The 18,768-nt window shown below is 51.2% G+C and overlaps 1 protein-coding gene across 4 annotated transcripts in view; it reads left to right on the top strand.

Annotated features, from left to right (window-relative positions):
* The first annotated feature begins 25 nt into the window (after nucleotides 1-25).
* Nucleotides 26-18,768, top strand: part of TMEM39A (transmembrane protein 39A) — a 42,426-nt gene continuing 23,683 nt past the window's right edge. Inside the window, exon 1 of one of the 4 annotated variants that reach the window (XM_075905834.1) lies at nucleotides 26-343. The gene's annotated coding sequence lies outside the window, so the exon portion shown is untranslated. Of the gene's footprint in view, nucleotides 344-17,553; nucleotides 18,029-18,768 lie in introns of those variants that run through there. The other 3 variants (XM_006132873.2, XM_075905843.1, XM_006132871.2) reach the window with 3 other exon arrangements.

Here is an 18,768-nt window from a genome sequence, read left to right as displayed (position 1 = left end):
AGAGCGTAGCGGCGCCAGCTGGAGCCCGCAAGCAGCGGCCGAAGGTGGCGGCGAGTGGCCCGATCGCCCCCCGCAAGGTATCCAGGGCGGGCACCGGCTCCTGGTGATGTGGGCAACCGCTGCGCCGTTTCGCCAGACGGTACTTTTAGTCCAACCATAGTCGGTCCCTGTCGCCCGCATTGTGGAGTCACGGGCCGATGTGTAGGGCAAGAGAGCTCCAGCGCTGCATCGCCGCCGCCAGTTCAAGCAAAACAAACGTGTCTCGCAAAGATTGTCCTTTCCCGATCGCAGCTAAATCCGGCCCCAGCCTCGCAATGATTTATGCCTGTTTAACATCACTCGTGTGAGTAGCCCCATTGGGCGGCCTGTGGCAGTACACTGTACGGGGATCTACGATTTTCCACACAGCCTCGGAGGAATCCATTATGTTGTCTAATTTATCTTTTGTCTTTGCTGAATTAGTTCTACTTGGCAGCTTTTCTGATTCCTTATACTGATTTATAGCTCTCTATTGTTATTTTGGCTGGTTATCTAAATTTTCTTTGCTTTGGAAACATTTAATAACTCAGAGGTATACATTGATGCAATACAGGTAGGCTACGTCTACACTGGCAGCTTCTTGCGCAATAACTCTTTTGCGGAAGAGTTCTTGTGCAAAAACTCTTCCAGAAGAGAGCGTCTACACTGGCATGTGCTTTTGCGCAAGAGCATATATGCCAGTGTAGATGCTCTCTTGCGCAAGAAAGCTCTGATGGCTAGATTATAAATATTTTTCTCTGTTCAGCCTGGCCTTTCCCTTTTCTCTCCCCTCCTCTGTCTCCAATCAAGTTTGTTTGTTTAAATCCCCGCATTTAATCATGTATTAATTTGCCTAGCAAAGATGCTCAGAGTGGTTATATAGGGTCTCACATTCCTGGATGGAGGTCTTAGGCAAAAACTTAAGACATTGTAGAAAATCCCCCAAAATAAGGACCTGGACCTTGTAGTTGCTGACAGAATTTACTATTTATGAAACTAACAATTGTAAGTGGCGGGAAAACAGTTCAGGAGTAAGAGGCTGAAGGGATATTTTATGAGATGAAGAGACTGATTGAACTGATGGGTTTTAAGGAGATTTGAAGCAAGATATAGTAGGTGAAAAGGGACAAGGGGAATGCTTCAGACTTTTAAGGGACAGACAGGAACAAGGCATGGCAGAAGGAGAAATGAGATGAAAGCATCAGAAAGCAGGTAGGAATTAGGAGAAAATATGAGCAGAGAGAGACTCGGACAAATTACATAGAATCCTGTCTGTAAGGATGAGGAATCTGAATTTTCTACTGTGGTATCTTGTGGTTTGTTGGCCACTAGTGAGCAGGGTAGAATGGCCACTCAGAACTCTACATCTACATTTTAGGAGGATCCCTGTAACTTTCCCTTAGGTCAACATGCCCCTCAATGCTATCTTCGGTCTGCTACTGGGCTGTTCATAGATGTGTGGGGGCCACCCATGAAGTGCTCCTCTTCTTGCTTTGGAGCCCTGTATGAGCTACATGGTTTTGCACCAGGCACTAGCCCCAGGTGAGACAAGTTGAAATGCAGTAATCTCATTGGTCAGGAGCACTTCAGAGCGGGCAATTCCATCGGGTGTCAATGCTAATGATCTCATCTTTCCAGTATGTTCTGTCAGAGCCAGTTTTTGCACCTCAGTGACAGTTCCCCAGCTCTTCCAGGCCTTTCCCAGTCCTCAGGCTCTGTTTCTGTCGAAGGTGGCCCAAGCCAAAGGACTCATATCCTGATCTGAATTTCAGCCTCTTCTCCCAAAGATTTGGAGGTGCGAGAGTCCAGGAGTTTGGTTCAGACCCATCCCTAAATGATGCAGTGATAACAGAGAATAGTCATCATGGAATCCATGAGCAAATCAGCTGATATCCTACTAGAGAAGTGCAAGGGATCTCTGGACTATACTGAGCAGGGGTTAGTGGAGACAGCCGCCCATTCCCTGGCTGCCCTGGGTTAATGCCCTCTGCCTGTGAGTATGAAGGAAAAAAAGAAGAGATTCCCAGGTTTCCCTGAATATTCACTGAATAATGTGCCCATTATAAACACCAGAGATAGGGCTGAGATACTAAATTCAGAACCAGATTTCACACATACTGGTGTCTTGGTGTGTCTGTATCCTGGGTTTTTGTTTGATCTTCACTGATCTTTGAAATTCCGATCTCCTGGTTCAGATTCCAAACCTCCCCAAAGTTTGAGGTTGATAGAATTAAAAAAAATTGGTTCACCCCTCTTTACCTGCACACTTCAATTCAGGCTGAAATTGGGCAACCTGAGAGAAAATGAGATCTGGGTAATAAGGGCTTCATCCAAAAACCTGGTTAAGTCAATGGGGATCTTTCCATTACATTCAGTGGCCTCTGAATAAGACCCTAAAAATACTAAATCTATTTAATGGGTTGGAGACCTGAAGGATGAAGGAATTTAATGAGAGTCAGTAAATTTATTATAGACCAGTATAATGAGAGAATAAGAATTATTCACAGCCTCAGAGGGGGATGGAATAAGGAGCAATGGCCCAAAGCCAGGAAAGGAAACATTGAGCTGAGACATTAAGGGAAATGTACTAGCAGTAAAAGCAATTGATTACTATATTAGGCTAGCATGCGGAGGTTCAGAGATTAAGAACAGGTGAGATAAAGCTATAGTACAAATGACAAGTGGGAGACATTAGAGGTGCAAGCTAGTCCACATAAAACGTTATTAAACATTTTCTCTTCTTTCCCTAATACTTTACATTTATCTTCTTTTCACTAAGTCAGTTTCTGATCTCTCTCTTTTCTTGTCTTTTCATTTGTCTCTTGGCGCGTTGCTGTTCTGGTCCTGATCTGTTTGCCCTTTTTAAATAATTGCAAAGCACCATAGTTAATGATAAATAGTAGTAAATAATAAAACACTGCTCTGAGAGTGTTGTTTGGTTTTTGACCCACTTGTGTTCTGAGTCTAGGAAATTCAGTCCTTTGAATTGAAGACTCTAGGGTATGTCTACATTGCAGAGTTTTTTTGGAAAAATGGCCGTTTTTCCAGAAAAAAACTTCAATTATGTCCACACTGCAATCGCGTTCTTTCGGGAAAAAAATCGAAAGAACTGAGGGGTTTTTCCGACATTGGTAACTTCTTTCTATGAGGAAGAAGCCTTTTTCCTAAATAGCTCTTTCGGAAAAAGGCGTGTGTGGGCGGAGAAGAGGGAGTTCTTTCACAAAAAGAGGAAAGAGGAAAAAGCACAGGTACCCTGGTGTCCATTCTGCCCATAGTAATCACAGCTTACATGCAAGATGGTGTCCATTCGGTGTGGATGCGAGCTGTCGAAAAAGCAAATTGCTTTTTCGATGCACTTTGGCAGTGTGGACGCTCTTTTTCAGAAGATCTCTTCCAGAAAAGCTTCTTCTGAAAGAAGTCTGCAGTCTAGACGTAGCCTGGGTGGGGCAAGCATAAACAAGGACTCAAGTCAGATGGGAGTTTTGGAAGGGAATAAAGAGGTATCAATGACATACCGAAAAGAGATAAATCAAAATGCAGCAATGTATGATCATTGACTAGCTACAGTTCTTGTTCAAAGGGTTAGTAACAATGGTAACACTGGGTTGTCACACTGGAAATGGCACCACCTTTCCACAATTTGCCCTCTCTGTTTTGCCCCTTTCACTATTAGGGCAGGCTGGAATAAGGGAAGACTCAGCAACAGGTTAATATTTTTTCTTTAATAAAAATAATCTATTCCACATGTCTCACGGTGCATAAAAGACTTGAACATTTACACATAGAGAAAAAGAGAAAGTGCTACAGCTGGAGACTGGAGCCCATCAATAAAATTCATGGGACTCTCAGACCAGCTCCAAAAGCCTGACTTGCAATCCCACCTGACAGTGTGGCTACGTCGACACTGGCATGATTTTCCGGAAATGCTTTTAACGGAAAAGTTTTCCGTTAAAAGCATTTTTGGAAAAGCGCGTCTAGATTGGCACGGACGCTTTTCCGCAAAAGCACTTTTTGCGGAAAAGTGTCCATGGCCAATCTATACGCATTTTTCCGCAAAAAAGCCCCAATCGCCATTTTCGCAATTGGGGCCTTTTTGCGGAAAACAAATCTCTGCTGTCTACACTGGCCCTTTTGCGCAAAAGTTTTTTGGAAAAAGACTTTTTCCCGAACGGGAGCAGCATAGTATATCCACAAAAGCACTGACAATCTTACATGAGATCGTCAGTGCTTTTGTGGAAATTCAAGCGGTCAGTGTAAACAGCTGGCAAGTTTTTCCGGAAAGACTGCCAGTCTAGACACAGCCTGTATGTTTGTAGTTTGTCAAGTCTTCTTTAGTTTATAAATCCTTTGGAGCAAGACCAAGACTTGTCTGTGGTTTGTAAAGTACAGTGCATATTTACAGTGCTACAAAAATAAATATAATCATAATCCTATCTCAAATCCTTGCTTCCACTCTGTGAAAAGGAGAATAAACACGCCGGCTACGTCTACACTGGTCACAATTTCCGGAAAAACCATGCAAATCAGGTAAGTCAGGATAGGGAAATCCGCGGGGGATTTAAATATCCCCCGCGGATTTAAATAAACATGTCCACCGCTTTTTTTCCGGCTTGGAGAAAAGCCGGAAAAAAAGCATCTAGACTGGTGCGATCCTCCGGAATAAAGCCCTTTTCCGGAGGATCTCTTATTCCTACTTGAAAGTAGGAATAAGAGATCTTCCGGAAGTAGGAATAAGAGATCCTCCGGAAAAGGGCTTTATTCCGGAGGATCGCACCAGTCTAGATGCTTTTTTTCCGGCTTTTCCCCAAGCCGGAAAAAAAGCGGCGGACATGTTTATTTAAATCCGCGGGGGATATTTAAATCCCCTGCGGATTTCCCTATCCTGACTTACCTGATTTGCATGGCTTTTCCGGAAATTGTGGCCTGTGTAGACGTAGCCGCCCAGTCAGCCTTCCTCACTTCCATGCCATGTAAAGAAATCATACCTCTTTTTTGCTTCCACCTTATTTATATTTTTAACAATGTTGCTAAAATAAAGAAAATCAAATGCCAGGCTTCAGGGTTCTTCAGCAGAGGTCAGGAAGAAATTCCCCCCTCCCCTTTCAATTCACAATTGGCTAAAATTGACCAGATGAAATCAGGAAGGTGGTGTGTACCCTCCTAAGAGCATCAAATCTTGGCCTGAGCTGAAGGTAGCACAGGCCAGGTAGATCAATGATCTCAAGTAGAAACAAATCCTTTGAGTCTTGATACTTAGCTGTGTGCCCAGTGTTAAACTGACTCCTAAATTAGGGGTAAGGGAGGAATTTTCCTCCAGATTAGGTTGTGCCAACTTTGGAGGGATTTTTGCCTTCATTTGCAGAATTGAGCGGGTTCATCCACTAGGATTACCAGGGTCAATTACACACAAGCAGCTTTCTGTCATGGCAGAGGCCTCGGGCATTAGTTGCACTTTGACCCTGACCATATTTTGGCTGTGACTAAAAACAGTTTAGTCTCCTGAAGACTTCAAAATTTGCAGAATAAATTGGTATGAAGTGTTTCTATACAAAGTCATCATATTGGGCAATCCACAGCCACTGTTACAGGGACTGGAGCTACAGGGTCTGCAGCCAGAGATGAAATGGCATTTACCAGTGAATGGCTGTCCCCAGATGGTGAATAATGAATTGCGTTACTAAATGGGGGAGCTGATGCAGGCCCAGTGCTTGAGTACTGGGCTGACTGGGCCTCCTTACTATTTTTAAGGGCTATCTCATTTCTCTGTTATGGCCCCTTCCTTTTCACTATTTCAGATCTAAGCAAGACACCTGGCATTCGCAGCCCCTTTATTAGCCCCTCCCCCATCCCCATTATTTGGAACTACACAACTCCTGACTGCTAGATACATATGCAGAGTATGTGTGTTCATATACATACAAATTGCTCGAGGACTCTGCCTCTCCTAAACTCGTCATTCAGACTCTGCTTACACATAAGTCTTATGACAAAACTTTTTGAAATAGTAAAGATGGTTGTTCCTTTATTTTGCTGTGAGAGCCAACCACCTAGAGGAATTCTTTTTTGCAGTGGCATCCCTCTGGTTTGGAACAGCATGTCTTAGCTGGCTCATAAAGTCAACCTGTGCTTCCCGAAGCATTTCATTAATTCAATAGAATATTAAAAAACAATGAATAGTCTAGCAGCACCTTAAAGACTAATAAAACATATAGGCTGTGTCTAGACTGGCCAGTTTTTCCGGAAAATCAGCCGCTTTTCCGGAAAAACTTGCCAGCTGTCTACACTGGCCACTTGAATTTCCGCAAAAGCACTGACGATCTCATATTTTTCTGAAAAACTTTTGCGCAAAAGGGCCAGTGTAGACAGCAGAGATTTGTTTTCCACAAAAAAGCCCCGGTTGTGAAAATGGCGATCGGGGCTTTTTTGCGGAAAAGCGCATCTAGATTGGCCACGGACACTTTTCCGCAAAAAGTACTTTTGTGGAAAAGTGTCCGTGCGAATCTAGATGCTCTGTTCCGAAAATGCTTTTAACGGAAAACTTTTCTGTTAAAAGCATTTCCGGAAAATCATGCCAATCTAGACGCAGCCATACAGTAAAACCTGTGTTATCCGGCACACTCAGGGATTAGGGTGTTCTAGTTATCTAAAAATTCCGGTTGTCTGAGGGTCCCATCAACCTAGGAAAAACCAATGGACAATAATAGTAAAACTCAAGTTTTTAATATTGGTAGTTTTGTAGTGTGAGGCAGTTGGTCTCACATTTCTATTTTGAATTAAAAATGATTAGTACTTCTTAAATAAAAAAAATGTTAAGCCAATCATGGTAAACCAAGCCAGGTCTGTGTGCCTGAAGATGTGACAGTATTGTGGCTGGGAGCAATGCCAGTTAACAAAGTTTCTGGTTAACAGAGTGCCGGATAACAAATGTTTCACTGTAGATGGTATCATGAGCTTTCGTGGGTACAACCCACTTCTTTAGATGACTGAAGAAGTGTACTCACGAAAGCTCATGATACCATTTACATGTTTTGTTAGTCTTTAAGGTGTTGCTAGACTATTCTTTTTTTTTAAGTTTTTCCAATTACAGACTAACTTGGCTACCCCTCTGAAACTCAGTAGAGCAGTGGTTCCCAATCTTTTTGGTACTGGGGACCAGTAAACCCATTCAAGCTTTTGGAAGACCGGTAACATTTATTTGCATGTTTGCATATTCATTAAGCAAATGATGAATATGCAAATAAATTGTGTCGCTGACCCTACCTTATCCGATGGGTTGTTCCACCCCCCCTCCTGGCCCCAATCTCAGCCGCTTTATCGGTTGGCGCCAGCTCCGGGCTGCGTATGGTGCCAGGCGTTCTGCATCAGTGCGCACGGCGCACGGCCTTTTCCCTGAGTCTTAGCGCCCGCCGGATCTAGCCCCGCCGTCTGGGAGCATGCCCAGCAGAGATGCCGCAGCAGCAGGCTCTCTCCCAAGAGGGCCACACCGCCACGCTTAGTAGTGTGGGGTGCTGCTACCCTGTCACACAAATTAATAGGATCATGCGTGATCATTTTTCTAAGGACCGGTACTGGACTGCGGACCACACTTTGGGAAACACTACAAGAGTATGATAGTCAACATTTCATTACTTGCTGCCACCCTGTGGCTAAACTGGTTATTTCCTCTTCACTGAGAACCTTCTATGTCTACACTGCAACAAAACACCCATGGCTGACACTTAGAATCCAAGCATCTACACTACAGTTTTATACTCCTACAGCCTGACTCACAGAAGTCTTAGTCAGCTGTCATGGGTCTGCTCTGTGTACATTATTGCAGTGTAGACAGATCTTGAATGAGCATGATTCTCCTGTTTTGTCCTTTGTGCCATTGTAACAGGCGAGTCCAGTCCTTCTCCCTGTTGTCTCGGGTTCTCCGGTCAGCCCCTCAGTGATAGCACCCCGAGACGGGGTAGGAGGGTCCGGGCCCACCCTCTCTCCCGGACCCCAGCCCAGGGCCCTAAGGACAGGTGAGCGGAAACCTGCCTCGCTGGTGAGGCGCTTATCCAAAGCACACCAGCCCGCCGGGTTCACCCGCCCTGGGCTTCTTCCTACCCCCTATCTACTGCCCCCGTAGCGCCCATGGGCCCGTGCTACCCTCACCCACCCTTCCTGTGTTGCGCCACACTCTCCTCGCCCTCCTCCGCTCGTTCCGGCTTCCTCCACCTCTCCCTCTCCCTCTCCCTCTCCCTCTCACTCCCTCCTCCTCTCTGCTTTCCTCCGCTCTCCTCCCCTCCCTCTGGCTCCGCGTCTCTTGGCACCCGCCTCTCCGCCCGCCACACCCCCACCGCGCCGCTCGTCAGCTGGGTCGCGGCGGCGGAGCAGGCACCGCAGTTCGTCCCTGCTCCCCGGGTGGTTCCCAGGAGAGTCAGGGCAACCGCGGGTTCGGTGCGGGGCGGGCCGGCGTCGGTGGGGAGGAGGCGGCGCGCCCCGTCACACACCTCCCCCCTCAAGTCCCGCTGCTCCCCCCCTTGCGCCTCCTGGGTTCCATCGGGGATCCTGGAAAAAAAGTCTGCGTTCCCGTGGTCTCTCCCTGCCCGGTGGCTCACTTTAAAACGATAGGGCTGCAGTGCCAGGTACCACCTTTGGATGCAGGGGTTGGCGTCTTTCATGGCCAGGAGCCACCGGAGAGGGGCGTGGTCGGTCACCACCGTGAACGTGTTGCCTAGGAGATAATAGCGTAACATATCAACGGCCCACTTAACTGCTAAGACCTCCTTTTCTATTGTTGAATACCTCTGTTCCCGTGGGAGCAGCTTGCGGCTCACATACACAATTGGATGCTCCTCTTCCCCTTCCCCCTGGGACAACACGGCACCGAGCCCGCGCTCGGAGGCGTCTGTTTGTAAAACAAAGGGGCGAGAAAAATCGGGCTGCGCCAGCACGGGGGCCTGAGTCAGCCGCTGCTTTAGGGTTTCAAACGCCTGGGCACACTCGGGGTCCCATTGTACTTTTTTGGGGGCCGCGTTTCTGGTTAAGTCCGTCAGCGGGGCCACCAAGGTTGCAAAATCTGGCATGAAACGCCTGTAATAACTGGCAAGCCCCAGAAACTGCCAGACCTGGCACTTCATGGTTGGGGCTGGATAGTCTCGTAAGGCCTCAATTTTCCCGATTTGGGGCTGTATTCGTCCTCCCCCCACCGTGTACCCCAAGTATGAAACTTCCCACTGGCTGAAATGACACTTCGCGGGGTTAGCGGTGAGTCTGGCCTCTCGTAACGAGGATAACACCGCTTCTATCTGCTGCAGGTGCTCGGCCCACGTTGCGCTAAAGATAATTATGTCATCTATATATGCTGCTGCGTACGTCCCGTGGGGTCGGAGTACTTGGTCCATCAGTCTCTGGAATGTGGCGGTGGCCCCATGTAGACCGAAGGGCATCCGTTTAAACTGGTACAGGCCGAAAGGCGTGGAGAATGCTGTCTTCTCGCGAGCCTCCTTCCTCAGTGGGATTTGCCAGTATCCCTTCGACAGGTCAATGGTAGACAAGTATCGGGCGTCCCCCAGTCTTTCCAGTAATTCGTCTATCCTTGGCATCGGGTAAGCATCAAATACGGACACTGCGTTGACCTTCCTGAAATCGATGCAGAACCGGACGGTGCCTTCGCTCTTGGGGACCAGCACGATGGGGCTCCTCCATGCGTTGTGGGATTCTTCTATCACTCCCCATCGCAGCATTTTGTCCAACTCGTCACGCACTGTCCCCCATAGCTTCCAGGTTAGCGGCCTGACTGGCTCTCTTACAGGGCGGCCGGGTTCGGTCACGATCGGGTGTTGGATCAGGTTGGTCCAACCCGGTGTCTCCGTCAGGACTCGTGAAAACCTCTGCAGGGTTTCCTGCAGTCCCTTGTTCTGCTCTGGGGTGAGGTCCGGGCCTAGGTGGGGCCCGGTGACCACCCCTTCCTCCCTAGATTCCGGGGCCTACCCTATCAGGGCCTCCCGGGATTGCCACGCCTTTAGTAAATTAACATGGTAAATATTAGTTGCCTTCCGTTTCCCGAGCATCCTAATCTCATAATTCACCTCCCCGACCCTCTTGATCACCTCGAAGGGGCCCTGCCAACTGGCTAACAGTTTAGAGGACTGTTCTGGCAACAGGAGGAGGACCCTATCCCCTGGCTGAAAGGTGCGTAACCGGGTGTTTTGATTATAGTGACGGGCCTTCCTCTCCTGTGCCTCCTCCAGATTGCGCTTGGCGAATTCCCCTACCTGGCGTAGCCTTTCCCTGAGCCTCAGAATGTACTGCACTGTCCCTTGTACCTGAGTCTCCTGCTCCTCCCAGGCCTCCCTCACTATATCTAAAATCCCTCTGGGCTGTCTCCCGTACAGGAGTTCGAATGGTGAGAATCCCGTAGAGGCTTGGGGCACTTCTCTTACTGCAAACAGTAGCACCGGCAGGGCTCGGTCCCATTCTTTGGGCTCCTCCTCCACAAATTTCCTGAGCATCCCCTTGAGCGTTCGATTAAACCTCTCCACGAGTCCGTCTGTTTGGGAGTGGTAAACCGAGGTCCTCAAAGTCCTTACCCGCAGCAGGCGGCACAGTTCCTTCATAAGTGTCGAGGTGAAGTTTGTTCCCTGGTCTGTGAGGATTTCCTTGGGTATGCCTACTCGTGAAAAGATTTTAATCAATTCGTTCGCGAGCGTGGGGGCGGTTGCGTTCCGGAGTGGTACCGCCTCGGGGTAGCGAGTCGCATAGTCTACTACCATGAGTATATATTGGTACCGGTTATTTGTCTGTTCCAATGGACCTACTAGGTCCATAGCTATCCTTTGAAATGGGACATCTATTACTGGCATCGGGACCAGCGGTGCCTTGGCCACCCGCCCCGGTCCCATCCTCTGGCATTCCGGGCATGAGTCACAAAAGTTCTTGGTCGCCCGATAAATGCCAGGCCAGTAAAACCTCTGTAACAGGCGTTGCACTGTTTTCTCGTACCCCAGGTGCCCGGCCCAGGGGTTACTGTGAGCTAGTTCCATCAGCCGTCTATGATATACTTTCGGCACGACCAGCTGCGTGACTACCTCCCCGTTCTCCCGTCCTTCAGTGATTCTATAGAGGCGATCATCCTGGATCTCGAAGTGGGGATAAGCCCTTTCTACCTCTGTTCCCGCGACCGCGTTTTCCCAAGCCCGTTGTAAGAGGGGGTCCTCCCTCTGTTCCCGTATAAAGTCGGGGGACCATTCCCCTTCTGTCTCGGCTGGGTCCTCCCCTGATCTGTCTTCTACTTCCCCCGTCGGGGGTACTGCGTCTTCCACGGCCAAGACTGCCTTGTCCCCCTGCCACTCACGGAGGGCCTGTCCGAACCCGCCCCAGTCCCTTCCGAGGAGCACGGGATATACCAACCCCGGGACAAGGGCTACGTAGGCCCACCCTTCCGAGTCTCTGTCCCTTAGGTGTACCCAGGCCGTGGGGTATGGTTCTACTCACCCATGTATGCATTGGACGAATACGGGGGGTCCCTGGGGTCCCTCTGGTGCGATTAAGTCGTCCCATTCCAAGGTCTGGCCGCACCCTGAGTCCACAAGGACGGTGACTACCTGACCCTCCACTTCCACCTCTCGCAGTATCCTCCCCGAGGGCTGTGGCCCTGACCCGCTCTGCCCCGTCATTACCTGCGTAAAGGAGCAGTCCATCAATGGACAGTCGCGTTTAAAATGTCCCTCTTGGCCGCATTGATAGCACGCTCCACCAGGGTTCCGTGATGGGGAAGGGTTAGTCTTCCGCTCTTCCGGGGCCGCTGGACGGGGCGTAGGGTCTTCCCTTGTGGGCCTGCTCCATACCGGTGCTAAGCGTCTGGCCCCGGTTCGGTTGGGACTGGGAGGGGCGGCCTGGTTCCGGGCCTCCCCCTGTCGGGGTGGGGGTCGGGCCTCCTTTGCTGCTCCCCCAGGGTGCTCCCTCCGGGACCCGGTCCCTTCCCCGCTTCCCTCGGCTGACATGTAGTCTTCCATTAAGGTTACCACGTCGGCTAGCGATGTGGGGCGATGCCGCCTCACCCATCGCTGCCCTTCCCCCGGTAAGATGTGGATGAATTGTTCCAGGACCACCTTCTCTATCACCTGGGGTCCCGATTGCTGTACTGGCTCTAGCCAGCGCCAACCCGCCTCTCTCAGCTGCTGGCCCCCGGGGTGTATCTTTCCTGCCTGAACCGCTGTCTATACGCTTCTGGCGTGACCCCTAGCTGATCCAGGATCGCCTCCTTTACTTTAAAATAATGTAGGGCATCGCGCGGGTCTAGACTCCGGTAAGCCAGCTGAGCTGGGCCCGTGAGGTACGGAGCTAGCAGCGTGGCCCAATGTTGTTCTGGCCACCGGGCGGCTGTGGCTACCCTCTCAAAAGTTACCAAAAAGGCCTCGGGGTCATCGGTGGGGCCCATCTTGGTCAGCCTCACGGGGAGTTGGGCCAGGGCCCCGCCTTCCGCCCCTTTCCCCCCGGCCGTCGGGGCCAGTCCCCGCCCCGTATTCTCCCATTGTCTCACCCAGTGATCCTGTTGCGCCCGGAACTGTTCGGTTACATCGCGTAGCAGTTGGGCCTGCTGTTCTCGGTGCTGGGCGGCCAATTGCTGAAGAAGGGCTGTCTGCTGTTGTTGCTGCTGGTGTTGGTTGTCCGACAGCCACTTGAATACATCGGCGGCGTCCAGGGCTCTGGGGTTGTGTCTGATCGAAGCTCCGCTGGGCCGCCCGCCTTGAATCCGTCACCCTTCCACTCGTGCCGGTTTTTTTGGGGGGGGAGGGGGGGGATCTGTACCGTTAGTTAGGGTTCAAAAAAAAAAGATACCCATATTCTCCACCACATGTAACAGGCGAGTCCAGTCCTTCTCCCTGTTGTCTCGGGTTCTCCGGTCAGCCCCTCAGTGATAGCACCCCGTGACGGGTAGGAGGGTCCGGGCCCACCCTCTCTCCCGGACCCCAGCCCAGGGCCCTAAGGACAGGTGAGCGGAAACCTGCCTCGCTGGTGAGGCGCTTATCCGAAGCACACCAGCCCGCTGGGTTCACCCGCCCTGGGCATCTTCCTACCCCCTATCTACTGCCCCCGTGGCCCCCACGGGCCCGTGCTACCCTCACTCAGCCTTCCTGTGTTGTGCCACTCTCTCCTCGCCCTCCTCCGCTCATTCCGGCTTCCTCCACCTCTCCCTCTCACTCTCACTCTCACTCCCTCCTCCTTTCTGCTTTCCTCCGCTCTCCTCCCCTCCCTCTGGCTCATGGGGCCTTTTCAAAAAGGCCGCACCAGCGTCCGGCCCTGATGATGTCTGGCGCCGCATCTCTTGGCTCCTCCCCCTCCGCACGCACCCACCCCTCCGCCCGCCACACCCCCGCCGCGCCGCTCGTCAGCTGGGCCGCGGCAGCGGAGCAGGCACCGCAGTTCGTCCCTGCTCCCCGGGTGGTCACCAGGAGAGTCAGAGCGACCGCGGGTTCGGTGCGGGGCGGGCCGGCGTCGGTGGGGAGGGGGCGGCGCGCCCCGTCACAGCCATCATTTACACCATGGCAAAGTGGGTATAAATTGCTTCCCTATCAGAATTTGGCACTTCTTCACCAATGGAATCCTCACTGTCTCCTACAGAGAACAGATTGCAGCTGAATTTTCTGTTGTGATTTTTTAGTTACAGAGTAAACTTAAAAACCCTTTTAAAATATGCACCTCCCTATTTTGGCATCTCATAAGGCAAAACAACTTGGTTCTAAGAGTTATTATACATTATTTTACAGCAACAAAAATGTGTTAGGCGCTTTAGAGAATACATAGCGATATCTGCCCTGATTACTTCAAAATCAAGTCAGTGTGGAGGAGATGAATGGGATGAAGCCAAAAGGCTAATAAATGAGCAGCCTCTATCATAGGGGTAGCCAAGATACAGCCCTCAGGCCAGACGGGACCATCAAGCCTTTTAATCTGGCCCACCCTGCTGGGACCCTCAGGCAGGGAGCAGTTCCATGCTGCTCAAAGCTGGCTGCTCCTTGTGCCTCTCTGCACCGCGTGCCACTGGGGGGAGGAGAGGCTTTGTGTGCTGTCTCTGCCCCCTTCACACTCTCTCATCTTCCATTGGCCATAACCAGCCAATGGGAGCTGAGAGATTGTACTGGTGGCAGAGGCAGCACAAAAAGCTTTTCCCCCCATCCCACTGGTGTGTGGCGCAGAGAGGCACAAGAAGCAGCCAGCTGCTTTGAGCCCTGGGGCTGCAGCAGGTAGGGAACATTCCTGAGGATCCTGCTGGGCTGCTGGCTGGGAGATGCCTAGGTAAGCACCCCCCCAGCCAGAGCCTCCCCCCCACACCCCCAATTCTCTGTCCCAGGTCACTACCCTCTGCACCCCCTGTCCCACAGGTCACAACTCCTTCCCAGATCCTGGACCCCCCCCAGGCCAGAATCCTCTTCTGCACCATACCTCCTCCCCAACCCTGCACCCCAATCTCCTCATTCACCCAATTTTTTCCACAGACCCTGCATTCTCTTCTGCCCCAATCTCCTACCTCGAGTGCCCTTCAGCACCCAATCTCCGTCCCAGGCCTGGCAACCACTCCATAGAAAAATGCGGCCCTTGACCAGTAACCAGAATCTTGGAGTAGCCCCCCATCAAAAATTATTGCTCATCTCTACACTATCAGCACATGGCTTGAGAGTTCATAGTTTCTTTCATATTAAAACTTATTATTTTTGTTAGCACTTCCTAGTTGCAAGGGGGGAGAACCAGAACCGAAAGGCCTAATGAAAGTAGGGGATATTCAGGAATGACGCTGGGAAGCTTCAGAGGCATAGCTGAATAAGGGATTAATGATATGGACAAAGGAGTGGGACAGTACATGTTGGGAAGGAAGGGATGTAGTAAGCCATGCAGTTTGGCTGAAGCAAAGGAAAAAGGGAGGGAGTAAAATGTGTAAACAGCGGACTGGTTGATGGGAGTAGTAGCTCCACTGGAGTTGCTTCCACTCACACCAGAGCTGAAATTAACTCACAATGAAAAAATTTGTGATCTACTTGTCATTGTTATGAGGCAAGCACAGGCCTGATCCCTCTCCCCTTTGCCATTCATTCCTCAGCACATGTAATAACTCTCCCAAAAATGTGTGCATAACTCTGCTTCTTTCCCATTCTCTGTCCAACATGTGCAAACTGGTCAGAGCCAAAGTGCATGGAGGGAGTCAGGGCTGGTCTGCACTACAAAACTAGGTAGGTTTAATTATGTCACTTGGGTGCTATGAAAATGTTTATACCCTAGGCCACTTCCTCCAAACTCTTGCACCTTCTTGGCCTTGTGTCAAGGGCACAGCCTGAAGGTAACAGACTTAAGCTTCTCTTCAGCTCCCTAGAGAGAAACCCAGGTGTACATTTATATCAAGCGTGCCAAGTTGTAGTCCTTTTTCCGGTTCCTCCAAAGCCTTGTCCTTAGGTTCTAGCTGCACTTTTCCCCATGCCTCATTTACACTAGGGATGTTAAAATGTGTTTATTTAGGTAAATCGCTGAAAAATTCAGCGGTTACAAATCTACATTTGGCCGGGGGGGGGGGGGGGGGAGGATCCTGCAGAGCTGCCTACCCCTGTTTCCCACTGCTGCCTCTGTATCCCTCTCCTTCTTTTGCCATTCATTTCTCAGCAGATGTAATAACTATTCCTGAAAAGCATAACCCTGCTTCCTTCCCATTTTCTGTCCAGCATGTGCAAACCTTTCAGTGCCAAAGTGCATGGAGAGAGTCAGGGCTGTATCAGAGCAGCCGTGGAAGGGGTGGGGAGTGGGAGTGGAGGGAAAGATGGAAATACGAACGAGCTCCTGCTTGTCTCCCCATGTATCAGCTCTCATCTGGTGCACCCCCCATGCTGTTGCCTCTGATACAGCGGCAGCAGTGGGGGACGAGGAGGCAGCTTGGAGGGAGTGGATAAAGAGGCAGAAAGTGGGGGGGGGGGAGGAGGTTGCATGTAACCGTGAAGGTTATCCGATGTGTCCAGGCTCACATGTATACACTTTCACATCCCTAATTTACACATACCCCATTCAAGACCCCAGGAAGTCATGAGACTGCCTCATCACCTCTTCCTGGCATTGGTCACATCCCCCAGATCAGGAAGAGGATGCTAGGTGGGGCGGTGCTTTGCGAGTGTGAGGCCTATTTCCACTTCTCCATTAGCTCATGTCTCCAGGTAAAATTCCTCTGGGCTGCCTAGACACCTTCAAGGAGCAGTGGGCGCTGTCTGGGGTTCTCTGCTTGGTGTCCCCCTCTAGCATCCTGTTTTTGACCCTGGAACTTTACAGTGTTCCCTGTAAGCTGTGCGCTTGTGTGGCCACACCAGCGATTCAAAGGCTGCCCAGCTGATTAGCAGAGCACCCACAGCTAGTTTTTTTGTTTCTACTAGTGGTGCACATTCATACGTCTCAGTGCACATAAAAACATTTATTCTGCACACGGATGGAAAAAATCTGCACATGGATGACCCTATTTTCTTATTTGTTGTCCCCCACATTCACTGGAGTTCTGGGTCTAGTGATTCCTCCTCTTAGGCTAACGGAGGGGCCTAGGAGCAAGCAGCCAGGTGAGAGGGAGTCCACACCAGCCAGCTATATCTTGGACAGCAGCACTATCCCATCCTCCAGCCATGAAATTGTCTGCCATCCTCCTAAAACAGGATTTCTCAAATGGGATCACAAGATGGTGATGCGGGGGTTGCGATCTGTCAGGTGTATTGAACTGACCATCCCCATTAAATGAGACCCTCCATTTTTAATTTATGTGGGGGGGAGATGTCAAACTCTGAGATTTGCTCTGTGAGACAGGTCACCAATCCAAACGTTTGGAAACAAGAGTACTAAAAATTGAGGGACCTGTAAATTGGTTTTAATATTGCCAGTTCTCACAATGGCACCACAATTATCAGGATATTTGGAGTATTTCTTAAACCTCCAGCTTGCAGAGTCACAGAACCACACAAGAATCTCAGCTTTCTTTTAAAAACAAGTGTCTAGCCTTCATGGTTGCAGAGAAAAACTTGGGAACGTGACCTGAAGGCTCTAAAAGCAGCAGGCAAAGAAAAAGAACCCAGCATGGATTATTGTTTTTAAATCTTATGATTTGTAAACCAATCTCGGAAGGAATTATGGTGCCTGGTGCTGCTTGGCCCACACCTGTCAGGTTTTTGCAGACCCGGAAAGCCAGTCCTGGGTGAGTGGCTGGAGGGGGTCTGGGCAGAGATTGAAGAACACAAACTTTTGGTTTGTTTTTATAAAGCAGACTCCGGCTCTCAGTTCCCAGAGAGCAGCTGCCGGCCTTTGGGAGGCTCTTCACAAGAGGGGGGCTGGGATACTGCCTCTCCCCAATGACAGCCGAGCTCCTGCGGTAGCTTTCCAGGCCCCTCCAAGAACAGAGCGAGCATCAAAGGCCCGTGCGTGAGGGGGCGCCCACAGCAGGCTTTGCCACTACCAACATGGCTCCTCTCTCTGGCCACCCCCCCTTTCCCTTCCTGGGCTGGTTGCCGCTGCTGTCGCCCTCTGATGAGAGCATCAGCCCTCACTGCCACGTCTCTCCTGGGGAGCAGCCGCCGCCGCTGAGGGGGCGAGGGAGCAGGCGAGCGCGGGGAAAGGTGGAGAGGCGTGGGGGGGGACTGGGCTAGGTCCTCCCGCCCCCTCCCTCTCTCCCCCCCCCCCCCGGGGGAGCTGCTGACCCCCGCCCCGCAGCTTGGCCCAGCTGAGCAGGTGGCTGCACCCGCCCGGTCGGCCCTGGTGGGTGCTGGCAGGGTGGGGAGGTGCTAGGCGAGTCTCCCGGCGGGGCTGGGGCCGCGTGGGGAGCCGGGGCCAGGCTGCCCGCCCGTGGCACGCGGCTAACCCGGAGCCTGCTGCCAGGGCTGGGGAGGGAGCCCAGGCTCTGCAGCGGCGGCAGCTGCTGGGGGAGGGGGCTGGAGTGGGCCTCTTTGTTGCTGCCTGCGTGAAGGGGACCCTCCTCCTAGCTGATGTCTGAGCGGCACCACTACCTCCTGCGTCTGCACTTCCATGTGTGAGTACCGGCTGCTGCTCCCCTGCCCCAGCTCGCTGCGAGCCCCTTCTCCTCGCCCACGGCCCTGGCTCCCCTTTCCCTCCCCCTCCTCCTCCGCCATGGCTCTGTCAGGTCAACTTCGGGTCCTTGAATGGTGAATTGTTAGGAGTTTGAAATACAAGGGGGGTGGCGAGGAGGGATTGGTTTGAGCGCATCCTTAGCGCTTCTGCGGGGGGCTTTCCTCCCTGCGGGTGGAGGGCTCGTGGCCCTGGAGGGTTTCTCCAGACCCAGTCAGGATCCTGCACGCTTGTCCCAGGGATTACTCTTTAGATGCCTCTGGGCGGCAGGGTGTGCGGGAAGAATGACTGCCCCAGGGGAAAGGCTGCTGCTGCTTCCTAGGGCAAGCAGGAATTCCAGGGTTGTCTCTCTTTCTGGCCCAAGAACTCATTGTCTAGAAGCAGCCTTGAAATGCACAGCTGCAGCAGGGCAGTTGAGATGTGTTAAACTTTATTTCCAGCCGCTCTTCTGGAGAATGGCTTAAGCTGCAAAACTGAGCTACAGCTCTGGGTTTCAAGATGCCCCGGGAATAGGGAGTTGAGGGGCATTAAGGGGGTGGATAAGATTTAAATGAAGAATGTGCTCGTTTCATAGTTAAGGTTTGGATTTTAAATGCCACAGCGTTCCTTTGGGCTCATGTTTCGGTTCAGTGGTTTGGGTTTTTAGAGAACACCGCCCAGCATTTTAAATGAATAAGGAAAATA

This window comes from Pelodiscus sinensis, chromosome 1 (genome assembly GCF_049634645.1).
Source record: "Pelodiscus sinensis isolate JC-2024 chromosome 1, ASM4963464v1, whole genome shotgun sequence".
Lineage (NCBI taxonomy): Eukaryota > Metazoa > Chordata > Testudines > Trionychidae > Pelodiscus > Pelodiscus sinensis.
Note: the sequence above shows the minus strand (reverse complement) of the source record. Positions and strands in the feature narration are given on the sequence as shown.